This window comes from Sorex fumeus, unplaced genomic scaffold, assembly GCF_029834395.1.
Source record: "Sorex fumeus unplaced genomic scaffold, SorFum_2.1 ptg000008l, whole genome shotgun sequence".
Taxonomy (NCBI): Eukaryota; Metazoa; Chordata; class Mammalia; order Eulipotyphla; family Soricidae; genus Sorex; species Sorex fumeus.
Genome location: NW_026606065.1, coordinates 90,474,574 through 90,489,196, shown reverse-complemented (window position 1 = coordinate 90,489,196; position 14,623 = coordinate 90,474,574). Strand labels below are relative to the sequence as shown.

Sequence of the window (14,623 nt, the reverse complement as noted above, 5' to 3'; positions counted from 1 at the left end):
AATATAAGAAAATACTTGTGTGCTTTTATATATGTCACTGTCACTGTCCTCCCCTTGTTCATTGATTTGCTCTAGCGGGCCCAGTAACGTCTCCATTGTGAGACTTGTTGTTACTGTGTTTGGCATATCGAATACGTCATGGGGAGCTAGCCAGGCTTTGCAGTGCGGGGAGATACTCTCGGTTGCTTGCCCGGTTCTCTGAGGGGGCAGAGGAATCGATCTTTGGTCGGCCATGTTGGCTGTGTGCAAGGCAAACACCCTACCCGCTGTGATAAAGGACTAAATCCAGGTTAGGCAAGCACCTTAGCCACTGTGTATCTCTCCAATGTCCACCTTTTTTGTTGTTTGTTTGTTTGGGGCTAGGGACTCGGGGGGGAATGTGCCTGGACATGCTCATGGTTTACTCTGGATCGGTGCTCATGAATCACTCCTGGAGGTACTTGGGGGACCATATTTAGGGGTGGAGAAAATGAAACTCAACAAAATAACAGGCAACACCATCAAAATATTGGGAGGGGAAATGAGACATATTGATAGCCAACACACATATGAAAAACTGTTTAGCAACACTGACTTGCAGGAATACAAACTATAATGATGGTGAAATATCACTTCATACCATTGAGAATGGCCTTTATCCGAAAACTAGAAGCAACTACAGCTAGCTGAAAATCTGATGAAAAAGGATACTTTTGCTGTTTAGAATGGCATCTGGTTCATTCTTTATAGAAGACATTATGGAAACTTCTCAAAATAGTAAAAATGGTGCTTCCTTATAACCCAGAAATTTCACTTCTTGGCATCTAATCCAACCCAAAAAACAATGGCATTAATTCAGAAAGATATATGCTCACTTAGGTCCATTGCAGTACTAAATGAAGTAGTCAGAATATGGCAACAACCCACCAAATCCCAAATATGGGTGAATAACTAAAGAAGTTGTGGAAAACTAATGAATCCCACTGAACTATAAGAAAAGATGAGAAGGGTGTGGATCGTGTCTATGACTAAAGTCTTTTTTTAAATTATATTTTATTTTGGTATCGGGCCTCCTCCACCCAGATCCCCCATCTTCCAGTTGCTAGGCATTGCACCCACAAACTGCCCCCGGTGCCGTGTAATCCCATCAACAGGGGATTACAGAGATTATAAACCCAAGCTCCCGCAAGAGAACAAAGCAGAGTCTCCTGCCCCATGCCTGCCTGTCCTCACCGGGGTCCCTTGGAAAGGGGCGTGTTGAGTTTCCCTCCCCACCTCGAGAAGAGCCCTGGCAGCTGAAGACTCTGGAACCAGCCACAGCCATGCTTAAGACCAATCTCCACTCGCTTGGATGAGCTTTACGCGCGAAGGAACCGACAGAGCAACCCAGGTGTGCGGGACCTGGGGCTGAGATCTCCAAGGCTGCTCGGATCAGGACTGGGCCTCTTCCACCCAGATCCCCCGTCTTTCAGTAGGTAGGCAGTTACACCCACCAACTGGTCCTGGTGCCGTGTAATCCCATCAATGACCAAGACCCAGAGACTATAAAACCCAGCTCCCAGAAGACCTCTTATCGTCTAGTTCTCGCTCTCGGAGAACCCGGCAGGCTACTGAGAGTATCCTGCACTCACGGCAGAGTCTGGCAAGCTACCCATTGGTGTATTTGATACGCCGAAACCCAGTAACAGTGATGGGTCTCATTCCCCTGACCCTGAAAGAGCCTCCAATGTGGCACTTGCTAAAATCTCAGGGCTAGGACGAATGGAGACATTACTGGTGCCTGCTCGAGGAAATCAGTGAACAATGGGATGACAGTGATACAGTGATTTGTTTTGGTATGGCTACCCAGGGGACTGAGGTACCTTCCAAACTGGTTTTTTTTTCCTTTTGTTTTTCACTTTTTGGGTCACACCCAGTGATGTTCAAATGCTACTCCTGGCTCTGCACTCAGGAATTACTTCTGGTGTTGCTCGGGGACAATATGGGATGCCAGGGATTGAACCCAGGTCCACCACATGCTTGGCAAATGCCCTACCCACTGTACTATCACTTCAGTCCTCATGTCTAAACTCTTAATGTGACTTTTTTTATATGGCCTGTACCTCCATGACTGGATAGTCTAAATTTATCCCTAGAATCCTCTCTAATCTTACCCAGTTACATTTGATTGTAATTTACCAACATCATAAATTATTGTTGAGTGAATGAAAGTCTAACTTGACACTCTTCCTCTGACTTATTGGAGTGGTCTGGTAGAAGCCACATTAAACTGATTACCTTTCTCGAACAAGTCAAGCAAGTTGCCAGTTGCTGTGATGTCAGGCAAGTTACTTAATCTCTCTAAACCTTAGTTTCTTTGTATGTGCAGCTAATAAGATGTCAAATGAAGTAAGAATCAAACAAAATAATACCTATAATGCACTTTCCTATAAGCAAGCAATGTTTAGCACTGCTAGTATGAAGAATACAATAAATGGCATTTTTCTTTTTTATATTCAAGTGGCATTTGAGCTGGGTTTTGGAGATTCTGGCCAAAGCTACGAGAACCTAGAATAACATAACTTTTCTCTAGGAGTCCCAGTGGGTCTTCTGTGTTTTCACTCTCACTTCTGTCTCACTATCTTTGCATGTTGTTTTAAAAATAGTAGCATGCGTGCGCACACACACACACACACACACACACACACACGTAACAGGTTAAACTAACTTACTTGCACCAGATTAATAGTAGAGAGAAAAAAGTAGAGAGCCCAAAGCTTGTAAGCATATTCCAACAGTTAAATTTTTTAAATTATATTTTTGAATTTTTAAAACAATCGATTAATGAAATAAGCCTACGAGGGCCAGCTGGAGGTATAATATAGCAGGTGGGCCACTTACCTTGCACAGGCCCATCTAGAATTTATGCCCAGCGTATGTTCATCCAAGTTCCAAGAACCAGTCGGAAGCCTGAACACAGCCAGGTGTGGCCCCCAAATAAAAACAAAAGTATTTTAGGAACCAAGAGGTAGTACAGTGAGTAAAGCCATAAAGCACTTGTTTTAAACATGGCTTACCTAGATTTGATGCCTGGCGTCCCGTATGCTCTCCTGAGCACTACCAGGAGTGATCCCCGATCACAAAGCCAGGACTAACCCCTAAGCACAACCAGCTATCTCCCAAAAATAAACCAAGACCAAAAAAAAAAAAAGGAATATTCTTACTGAAAAAACTGAGTTTCTCTAATCTGGGCAGACTCTGCCTTGACGGGTCACTAGAGACTGTTTTTGAGAATTTGAGGTCAAAGGGAGTGACATTAAAGTGTGGCACTTAAAAATGCTTGTCTTGAATTAATGAAGATCCCTTTTATTAATTTTTAAATTATTTGTTTCTTTTAATCAAAGTTAATGAAAGAGAAAGAACTTAAATATTATCTAGTTATGCCATTTGTCCCTTCATCCACAGATGCTGAGAATACTTTATCCAGTGTCTTTTAATGACTTTTCTATTAACATCTTTCCATCAAATGACAGAAATTCTTTGAGTTTAAAATTTAGGATTTCAAGAGTGTCATGTCAAAGAACAGCAACTTGAAATAAACTGCATAACATTTGATATGTTTGGTCTTCTGACAACTCTTTTATAATCATAACAATTATTTTAGAGTAAGAATGAATAAGATTAAGCAAATTGTTTTCTTGTCATGTTTTTCTTTTAAAAGTTGAATACCACCTCTAATATACTTTATTGCATAGATTTTGCAGGAAAATTATGTGTTCTGTTATAAATATTGTTAAATTTCATATTTTTATTTGCCTCATATTCTACATGCTAAAAGTGTCCAAAATATTATAGTCCTAAGAAAGTACCTCAGGGGCTGGAGCAATAGCACAGCAGGGAGGACATTTGCCTTGCACGCGGCCGACCCGGGTTCGATTCCCAGCATCCCATATGGTCCCCTGAGCACCGCCAGGAGTTATTTCTGAGTGCAGAGCCAGGAGTAACTCCTATACATTGCCGGCTGTGACCCAAAAAGCAAAAAAAAAAAGAAATGAAAAGAAAGAAAGAAAGTACCTCAGAATCTGAGGAAAGCAAAGGTTAAGGACAATGCCTTGTATTTGTACCACTCCAGTTGGATCTCTGGCAGCATGCGACTCCCAAAACTTGCCAGATGTAGCCCCAGTGGGCTCTGTGTATTACTCTGGTGGCCCTGGTCATCCCTGGGACCTCAAGATCCAGACATTGCACTTTTGAACCCTAGCATTCAGTTCAACAGCTCAGTTGTTGCCAGACCCTGAGCACTGTTTGAGAGTCCCCCAAGAAAATAGAAAAGTAGTACCTCAGTAACTAGAATTCTATGTCTTCTTCTTTCTAAATAGTAAACTAGCACCTACTTAATCATTAAACAGTTTGCTGTAAAATACTAGTGAGCCCATAATTTATAAAAGGCACAATGCAGGCCATGAGGATTACATAAATAAGTAAATATTTATTTGAAAAAATAATATTTATTTGAAGTTCCCCTTTGAAGGATCTTCGTTATTTGAGACAGAAAGAGACTTGCCATCAAAGAAAGCAAGACAATTCATTTGATAATGTGATTCATATTACATTGTCTGGATCATTTGAGAAATTGGGGGATGCCTCCACTCTTTTTGAAAGTCAGCAAAGAATCTTTTTGGACCCAGGTGTTTCAGAGTGTTTCAGTCTATATGTGATTTCTCAGTGATTGTAGACACTGTTGTTCCTTCTTCAAGTGAAGAGGCAGAAGTTCTCAATCATTTTTTATTACTTGGGAGCTGAAAAGATAGTAAAGTGGGTAAGGCACTTGCCTTGCGCACGACAGACCTGGATGTAGTCCCAGTATCCCATATGACTCTCAGACGATGCCAGGAGCGATCCCAGTTCAGAGTCAGGTGTAAGCCCTAAGCACAGTGGTGTGATCAAAAAAAGCAAAACACAACAAACTTTTATTGCTTAAGCTGAAAGGAGAGAACATTTCTAATTATTAGATTTTCACAAACATAATAGAACTAGAATTGTCACTGGCTTTACATGAAAACTAAGTCAGACTGAATAAAGTTGGTTCAGAAAAATCACTTAACAGAAAATAACAGCAAAAACAAATCCTGAGCGAAAAAATTATATTTAGACACAAATTTGCTCGAGCGGGCCCAGTAACGTCTCCATTGGAGACTTTGTTGTTACTGTGTCTGGCATATCGAATACGTCACGGGGAGCTTGCCAGGCTCTGCTGTGCGGGCGAGATACTCTCGGTAGCTTTCTGGGCTCTCCGAGAGGGGCGAAGGAATCCAACTCGGGTCGGCCATGTTGGCCGCGTGTAAGGCGAATGCCCTACCCGCTGTGCTGTCGCTCCAGACACAAATGATGTTCTAATATTCACACTGTCAATGTTTCCAAAAAAAATTATAAAGCCTTCAAAGAAAGCAAGTAGAATTTCTTATACCTATTTCCCAATAAAGAATAGATGGTGAAGGAACAGGTATTCGAACATTGTATGATCAAAACCCAATCATGAACAACTTTGTAACTAATTATTTCATGGTGCTTTAACAAGAAAGAAAAGAAGGATGGAAGGGTGGGAAGAAGGGAGGAAGGAAACTTTGTATTTTGGAGAACTAGGAAAGATATTAAACTTTAGGCAAACTCTCAAAAATGTTCCATGATTAAATGTATTTAAAGAAACATGAGAGATATCTAACCAAATTGAGCCTATGAATGAAGAGGTGGAAAACAAATGAATAGAAATTTTGGAATCTAAAAGTTTAATAGGCAAAAGTGAATTTTTTATTAATGCAGTTCACAGTGAATTTGAATAGCAGAATAATGATTAAATTGGAAATTGGGAGACTTTCCTGTGTAAGAAACAGGAAAATACAAAAGTATAAAGATTGGATAATGCTGCATCATCTTGTGGAATACGTCTTCAGTATACAAACATAGCATTCAGGCTCCACAGGTGAAGAGACAGGATGGAGGATGATTATTGGAAAATAATGATCCAAAACTTTTCAAATATGAAACTCATCTGCTAGTTCTGGAATCTTAATGAACCCCAAGTGTTAAAAGCTTAAATAGGTCCAGACTCATTTTGATTCAAGCCTAAGACAAAGAGAATCTTAAAATCATCCAGAGACGTTGCTCACATCCAAGGAATCTTCCATAAGATTAAGAGATCATTAGGAGCCGTAAAGGACATAAGGCAGCGGGATCACAATGTCCAAAGTGTTGAAAGACAGAAGAACTATACCCAGCAGAACTAAGAAAATAGAGATGTTCTCATATAAACAAAAGCCAAGGAAGTTTCAGAAATACTGAAAGAAATCCTTCAGACTAAGAACAAAGGACCCTGTACAGTCACAGGAAGGTATGTGGAGAAATAAAGAACACAAGAAAACTGTCTGTAAAAAATACTATCAATATTTATGCATTTTTTGTTTTCAGTGTTTCTCCTGTATAATTTAAGAGAAAATTACATGATAAGGTATTTCTGAGACAGATTTGGGGGACATACAATATAAAATGCTTATACTGTCTCAGTAACATATGCAGGGGTAAATAAATACATCTACAAAAGCAAAATTTATTAATTGTTGTAATTAACTTGGTATTAAGCCAAAGTAGGATTTTAAAAGTTAATAGGTTGAAATCTAAAAGATAGCCAGGGAGGAAATAAGAAACAATTTTTAAAATGAGAAATAGCTACAATTATTCATTACAAATATTTATATATTAAAAGAATAGTCAGAAAATTGTAGTGAAAGAATAAGACACATAGAAAACATAACAAAATAAGTGGGTCCTTGCTTACTAATAATTACTTAAAATTGAGTATGAATGAATTATTAGACCTAGACTATAAATCCCATGACTACTGATTTTCTTATTGTTCATTAATTTATATCCTAGTTTTATTACAATTTGGTATTGTATTTATGCCTTAATTTTATTTTTAAGTGATGGAATATGTTTTACAGCAGGAACAGAATTGCAGGCTCTTAGAGGCAGAGAGTTTCGGTCCTAAGAAAGGTGTGAATGACTGAGATGAATGCTTTTCCATGTTAACATGGATGCCACTCAGAAATGATAGGAAAAGTAAGTTCAGTGAGATCTGCTTGGAAATCAAACTGCAAACTTTAGTAGATATGCATCAGACAGGATTACAGACTTTAAGACAGTGGTGCAGTTTTTCTCTGATATTTCGGATACAAGAGTGTTCCCCACCCACCCCTCTTCTTTCACCAAGCCCCTTGGCTTTGCCAGGCCAGTGTTTTGCTCCTGAGAATAGTATTTGCTAACCAGCCAGACCCAGGCCAGCCTTTTCCCTTTCTGCCCATTTCAGTTAATCTAATCAGATTTCATTATCTGCACTGATTTGCTTCCTGACTTTCTTCCGCCTCCCTGTACTGCGCAAAGCCATTAAATTGAGTAACAGTGTCTCAGTCACTTTTGAAGCCTTAGATATATGCCAAGCACTGATTTAATCCAAAGCCAGCATTTGCAGCTTACTCCAGTTGTCTTCGTAGCATGGCGTTTGAGTGAGCTCTTCAAGCTTTGCTCAGAAGGCCCAGCCCTGCAACAGGAGGTTCTCAGCAGGTCAGGCCAGCAGTTCAATGCAAGGGTGCGAGGATGCTGCTGGGGCCCTGTGGTACCAGCACTACCTCAGCCATCCCTGTGGTGCTGGGGGCCTCCTGGCAATACTTGGACATGCTCAGAGACCATGTGTACCCAGAATAGAACCCGGGTTGGTGGCGTGCTGTTTCTAACATCTATTTCTAATCTTCAGCCTCTGCAGTCTTTCTTAAAATGACTTCTGTTTATTCATCTTTCTCAGTGATTTATATTGATGAAGTATGTGCCTCTCTGCCTTTTGGCATTGCTTATAGAGGGATTTGTTACCCCGAGCATTTTGGTTTCTAACATATTCCTCCAATCTCTGTATTCTCTGATGCTAACTTTTGTGCTGAAAACTAGGTAATATCCCCACCGAAATATGCCCTCTCAACTAACAAACAAGAGTGTGGCCTTATTTTCTTATATTGTGTTTCCCACCTACTCTACTGCTGTATAAAATGTCATTGCTATGTCACGTACTAGGCAATTTCTGCTTGTCGAAGAATATGAGTCTTTACTTAATCTACATCTTATCATGGCATAGCTAAACCTGTCACACCCTAAACTGCCGAGTTTCAAAAGGGGTCTCTGAGAATGTTCTTGAATTCAGTGCTACTTAGTAATTACATCATAGGAAGGTGGAAAGATAGTATGGCGGGTAGAGCTTTTACATTACATGACATGTGCCTGGGCTCAATCTCCTAAGCTGGATGGAGCCCTGGTCACAGAGCCAGAAGTAAGCACTGAGCACAGTATGGCCCCAAACAGACAACGGAAAGAACGTACACCATTACATTTCATAAAGAGATCTTTCTGGGGCCCAAGTGATAGCACTTAGGGCATTTGATTGCACACAACTGACCCAGGTTTGCTGCATGGGATGTCATGTAGGCACCTGACCACTGCCAGGAGTGACCACTTAGCACAAAGCCCCGAGAGCACTGCCTGGGAATGGCCCCCAAATCAAAAATAAATAAATAAAATGGAAAATATAGAGATGATTCACGTGCAGTTTTTTGTTGTAGATGTTCTGCCAAAACCCAGATAGTCTGGTTAAATGGTATTAAACTTGGGGGCCAGAGCAATAGTTCAGCAGGTTGCTGCTTTCCTTGCACATGGCTGACCTGGGTTTCATTCCTAGTATCCCATTTCATCCCCTGAGCACCACTAGGAATAATTCCCAAGCACAGAGCTGCGAGTAACCCTGGGCCCTCTTACCAGGTGTGACACCCAAACCACAGTTACTAAACTTGAGCACTATGTAAATCAACCTGAGCACGGTAGAAAGAAGTCAGTTCAGTACTGGCTCCCTGAAAAGCTTTGAAAAATGTATTTAAATAATAAATTAGAAATTTCAAGACAAGTAATCTCCCTCGCCTCTTCTATGTGCAGAGAGTAACAAGTTTGCAATGGCAAACTTGTAAAGAGGAACGTGTGGTACCACTCTTACTGGAAGACCTGCTCTCTCTAGAGACAGGTGGTAGGAAAAAGACTGGTAGCTGCGAGTGACCTTTGGAAGGCCGCAGACTCACATCCTAGACAACTGTCATCTCTCCTGGACCACACAAAGCTATAAGACATAATATCTTGTATTAGACATAGTCAAAATCTAGTGTTGGGAAGGGCAGATTTTCCTAACTAGCTGGCACTAAGGAGTTCAAGTTTGGGACAAAGTTCCTCTGAGGTACAACCACGCCGGCAGGCACCTTATCAGCTGCACTGTCTCTCTGATTCTCAGATACATTTTACTGATAAAATAAAGTTGCCCTTCCCCACGGTTATATTTTTTTAATTTAATTTTATTCTAGTTCCAACTTAGAATTCAGGATCTTAGCATTTAAGTGAGTTTTAGGTAGTATTTAGTTGCATCATCTGAATTGGTTCAAGAATCACTTGATCACTTAACATCCCATTACTCATCGATTTGCTCGAGCGGGCGCCAGTAACTTCTCCATTTGTCCCTGTCACATGCTAGTATAGCCCAATGGGGTCTGCTTGTTCCAGAAACACAAAGAGCCTCAAACTGATCATTCAGGGTCTTGATGAAGAAGTCCGACCATCTTGTAGGTGGGCAGCCATGCAATCTTCTGATGTCCCGTGGAATCCAGTCAGTGATGGCTCTAGTCCAGCGGTTGTCTCCAAATCACATTATGTGTCCAGCCCATCTGATTTTTGACACCTTGGCAAATGAGACAGCATCCCAGATTCTCGATCATCAATGGAGGTTGGGTCTCTGGATTCTTTCTCCCACTTGAGTGAAGTGTGATAATCCAAGCATAGCTCTTTCGATTCCTCTTTGGGAGACCCGGATAGCGTTCTCATCCTGTTTTCGTAGGGCCCAGATCTCTGAGGTGTATGTTAATGCAGGAAGAACAGTGGAATCAAAGAAATGTGCTTGGAAATGGAGGTTCTTCATTCTCTTAGCTATTTTGTCAACCCTCCTGAAGGCATTCCAAGCCGTTCTCTTTCTCCTGCGCAGTTCAGGTGCCAGGTCATTCGTCATGTTGACTTCTCGACCTAGGTACACATAGCTGTTGCATTCGGAGATGATCATTTCATGGAGAGCGAATGGAACATCAGGAACAAGTCCATTTCTCATAAACATTGTCTTCGTGAGATTCAGCTGTAGTTCGACCTTTCCCCACTCAAAGTCGGCCAGCATTTGTGACACTTGGCTAATATTTGGTGTTATTAGAACAATATCATCAGTGAAACAGAGGTGGTATAGTTGCCGACCATCAATCTTCACTCCCATTCCTTCCCATTTCATTCATCACATGACGTTCTCAAGGGTGGCACTGAAGAGTTTCGTTGAAATGGTATCACCCTGTCTCTTGACATGGGTGGTCACTTCCTTGTAGAATGGTGAGATCAATGAACACTAGACAGAGCGGCATCTTGAACTCCCGAGAAACCTCAGTGAGCTTGGTTGTCATGTGGATGTGGTCGATTGTATGGTTGTCCATCTAGTGTTCTGCCAGTCCTATTCAGGATGACTCGAGTGAACATCTTATAAATGACAGACAACAGAGAGATTGGGTGATAGTTGTCAATGTCATGGATGTCTCCCTTCTTGTACAGTAGAACATCCTGCTGGTTTTTCATTGGGACGGAACTTTGCATTCAGACAGATAGCTTGTGAAGAGCCAAGCCAAGTTTATTGATGAGTACTGACGGCAGATTCTTCAGGTGTTCAGGTCTGACCTAGTCTCGGCCGGGTGCTGTTCGCTTCTTTACTGACGAAATGGCATGTTGGATTTCGGAAGGGAGAACGTTGGGAAGGACATATGCATCCTGCGAAATTTGGTATATGGGAAGGTAGACATGGCTATTGAGTAGATCCGAGTAGAAGTCATGAGTATTCTTCTCCATTGCCCTTCTGGAAGATGTGATAGATCCATCAGGATGTCAGAGAGCAGTCATCTTGGTTTTGTAGTTGGCTAAGGACAGGCGGGCATTGCGAAATGCTTTTCCCAGCTTCTGCCGCATCAGCCAGCACTGCTGCTCTTCTCTTTTTGAGGTTTTCCTTTATCGCTTCTCTGCACTGCTTTGTGAGCTCAGACATTCGCTTGTCTTTGCCTGAGGCTTGCGCCAAGCCACTTTGACAAAAGAGCTTGAGAGTTTTCGAAGACAGGCGTCTTTTTGTGACTGTCTTTTTCAGCGTTCCTCGCACAGTCATGGATGTGCTGAACCAGTCAATCATATTCCTCGTCAATGTTGTTAATGACGTCATCTTCCCATGTTGCAGCAATAGTGCCAAAGACCTCCCAGTTGGTGGTCATTCTGGGAGTTCTCTTCTTAAACTTTGCTGTCCTTTCTCCCTGCTCTGTGAAGTAGAATTTTGCATGAAGGAGATGGTGTTCTGATCCCGTTTGGAATTTTGGGACAACAGCAACATCGGTCAGGCTAAACCATCGATTGAATATGATGTGGTCAGTTTCGTTGTGGAACCATCCACCAGGAGATTTCCATGTCCAACATTTAGGTTCGGCCTTCTGGAACTGTGACTTGCCATGGATGGTCTTGGTCGACATGATGAATTCAGTCTCTCACCCTGTTCTTTCCATTCTAGGCTATGGGTCACGATATGGAGTTCCTCAGCTGATCTTCTTGGTCCTGTCTTGGCATTAAAATCACCAAGAATACACTAGCTGTGTAAACACACAAAAAATAAAAGGCCGGCGGTCAGGCCGCTTCCCCACTCCAGGGAGGTCCATGCCTTCAAGTACCCCATTATGTCCTCCTTCTCCTTAATGGGGCGCAGAATGGCCTGACAATCCTCGTTAGCATTTTCAAAAGTCAATTGTTTGGACAAAATTTCCTGCGTTTCCTTACCCTTAACCTTCCTTTCAATGGCTTCCATCAACCTTCCTATGAAGTCTGCATAAGGCTCTGTGGCACCCTGAATAATCTTTGTATAGCTTCCCTTGAATTCAGCATCTGCATCAATCCTCTCCCAGGCCCACAGGGCGGCGTCACGGACATGAGCAAAAATAGCACGAGGCAAGGTAACTTGCTTCTTAGGGTCGTGCCATTTCCCTTCATCTATTAACATCTCATAAGTCAATTTAATTCCTGAAAATTTTCGTCCAGCATGGCCTAGGCTCTGAAGTTTTGCCTTAGCCTCATCACTGAACCACATCTTCCATTGGATGTACTGAGAAGGGCTTAAGCATGTCTTAGCTACCACGTGAAAATCTTGAGGTACCCAGTGAGCCTTTTTACTCCAGCCTGTAAGATACTCCTTACAGTATGGAGATGTAGGTCCATACAGGGCACAGGCCTTTTTGAAATTACTGAGTGAATCCATTCTTAACCCTTCATAAGACGGAGACTGATTCTCCTCCAGCTGGATGGGAAAAAAAGAGACGGAGCTCATGGGGTCTGGGTGGGATTGACCACTTATGGTCGAGAGGTTTCAGCTATAAGCTTCTATCGGGAGCGTGTCCCGAGCGGCCTGGAGGCCTCTTGGCTGAGGAGCGGCGGCTCCTATGAGAAATCTGTACCAAGCCGCTCTCAGACTCAGAATCTGAGGAAGTGGTAGCTGGCTCATCATATGCATCACTTTCCTCTGACGCACTAGAAGTAGAGTCGTACAGAGGAGTTGGGGGTCTCTCTGGCTTGATATCAGTAGGGAACGTTAATTCATCAGTAGCAGAGAGATTTTTGCTCTGAGAACGTGTTTGTACTGGAAATGCCTTGAGCTGCTTTCGGGGCTTGGGTACAGGAGCAGTCAAGCATTGAGCATCAGGCTTCTTTCTAGGCTTGGGTATGGGAGGAGCCGAGGGTAAGGCTCTCTCAATAGTGGGAACTTTCTTAATTTCATCCTTAACCTTAAAATTCTCTCTGTTTAGCTCCTGAGGAAAGCCTTCCATAGTATATCTAACATCCTCCTCCTCGGAGCTATCTTCCAAAGCCTTAAGAATAGACTACTTCCGAAGTTACCCAGAATTGTTTAGGGATTTGAACCCCTCCCTTAAATTCCCTGAAGACATTACCTTTAACCTTTTCCCAAACCTCAGGCACCAAAGTTCCCTTATCTGGAAACCAGGGATGAAATTTGTAAACAGTTTTTGGGCAGGACCGGAGTTGGTCCCGAGAAACACTATGTCCAGTTCTCTTTGCAAAATGCTTAATCAATTCAATAAAAAAATGGCCACGATCAGTTTGGCGTGAAGAATTTTTAGAGGAATTCACGCGACTCTGTTTTTGTCCCATCTTAGTGGAGGAGTACAGCTAGCAGTTTAATTCACCGCACCACAAAATCTAAGTTCTCCCACTAAACTTTTCTAGAGTGGGGGTGTACCGAACGCTGTTCTTACCTTTAGTTGTGCACCGGTTGGAGGCTCATGCTGGCCCGGGGACGCCAGTTGTGTAAACACACAAAAAATAAAAGGCCGGCGGTCAGGCCGCTTCCCCACTCCAGGGAGGTCGATGGTGATGGTCAGGCGAAGGAAGGAAACGAGGCCAAGCTGGTTGGTCTTAGCAGCCGTTTATTACATGGAAGAGATGTATGTCATGGAGGCCTCAGGAATCCTCAAGCACGTGCGCACCTTTGTTCTCTCCACAGCCCCATCTTCCCAGATTCTCTGATGCACGTGTCCCCCCAGAGCCCTGAAATCTCCCTTATATAGATCGTAGTACCTCTAAAGAGCGCAATATAGTGATGTCATCAAAAGGAGTTACAGAAAGAACATTGAGGCGGCAAACCATACATTGTTTCCTTACATCCACATTGTTTCCTTACATCCACAGGCCAGTAATACTGGCCTCGGGAAAGAAGATACAAAGCCAAGCTGAAACCTTTCACAAGCACTTTCACAAGCTGCAAGCACCTTGATTTGCATCCCAAAGACCAGCCTGGCTAGAGCTGGGAATCTACATCCCAAAGATCAATCCTGGCTACCACCTGAGATCTGCATATCTAAGACCAGCTAGGGTTCTGAGAGAAAGGGGAAACTGTCTCAATATACTGGAATCATTTACTGAAGACAGTTTGAAGGGGAGAAAGCAGTCTCATCCAAGCTAGTCAGGACACACAGGAAACTGCTTCTAGGACGTGTTTCTCCTCTCCTTGTCCAACCAACATATAAGCATACATAATATTAATCATTTTGTATGGACACAGTAAGAAATACTTTGGGCTTATAGAATTGCTCTCCTAGGGCCATCTCGATCTCAGACTGCAGTGCTCAGGCCAGATATCTTTCCTATTCCTAGCAGCAAGGCCCTAGTCTCGTCGTTACTATTGGATCATGACATCATTTGCCTATGATCAACCTCTTAACTTATAGTTAAGAATCGTGGCACCTTGGCCTGGCCCATCGCGATGCCAGGGTAGCACATAACTTACCAGCTTGCCCTGGTTCCATCCAGTCCCACGTCGGGCCCCTGCCCTTGTGGTGCTAGGAAGTGAGGGCAACTGAGGCTTAAGTTGAGAAGGCAGATGCCCAGGAGTGAATAATATTCAAAGCCAATCAATTCCTAAGTTACCGAGCATATTAATTAATTGTCTTCCTGTATCCATACA

General features: G+C 42.5%; 1 protein-coding gene across 3 annotated transcripts in view; it reads left to right on the top strand.

Moving 5' to 3' along the window:
- The window catches only part of NBEA (neurobeachin), a 663,869-nt gene that overhangs the window by 328,651 nt on the left and 320,595 nt on the right, over positions 1–14,623 (top strand). The window lies entirely within an intron of this gene.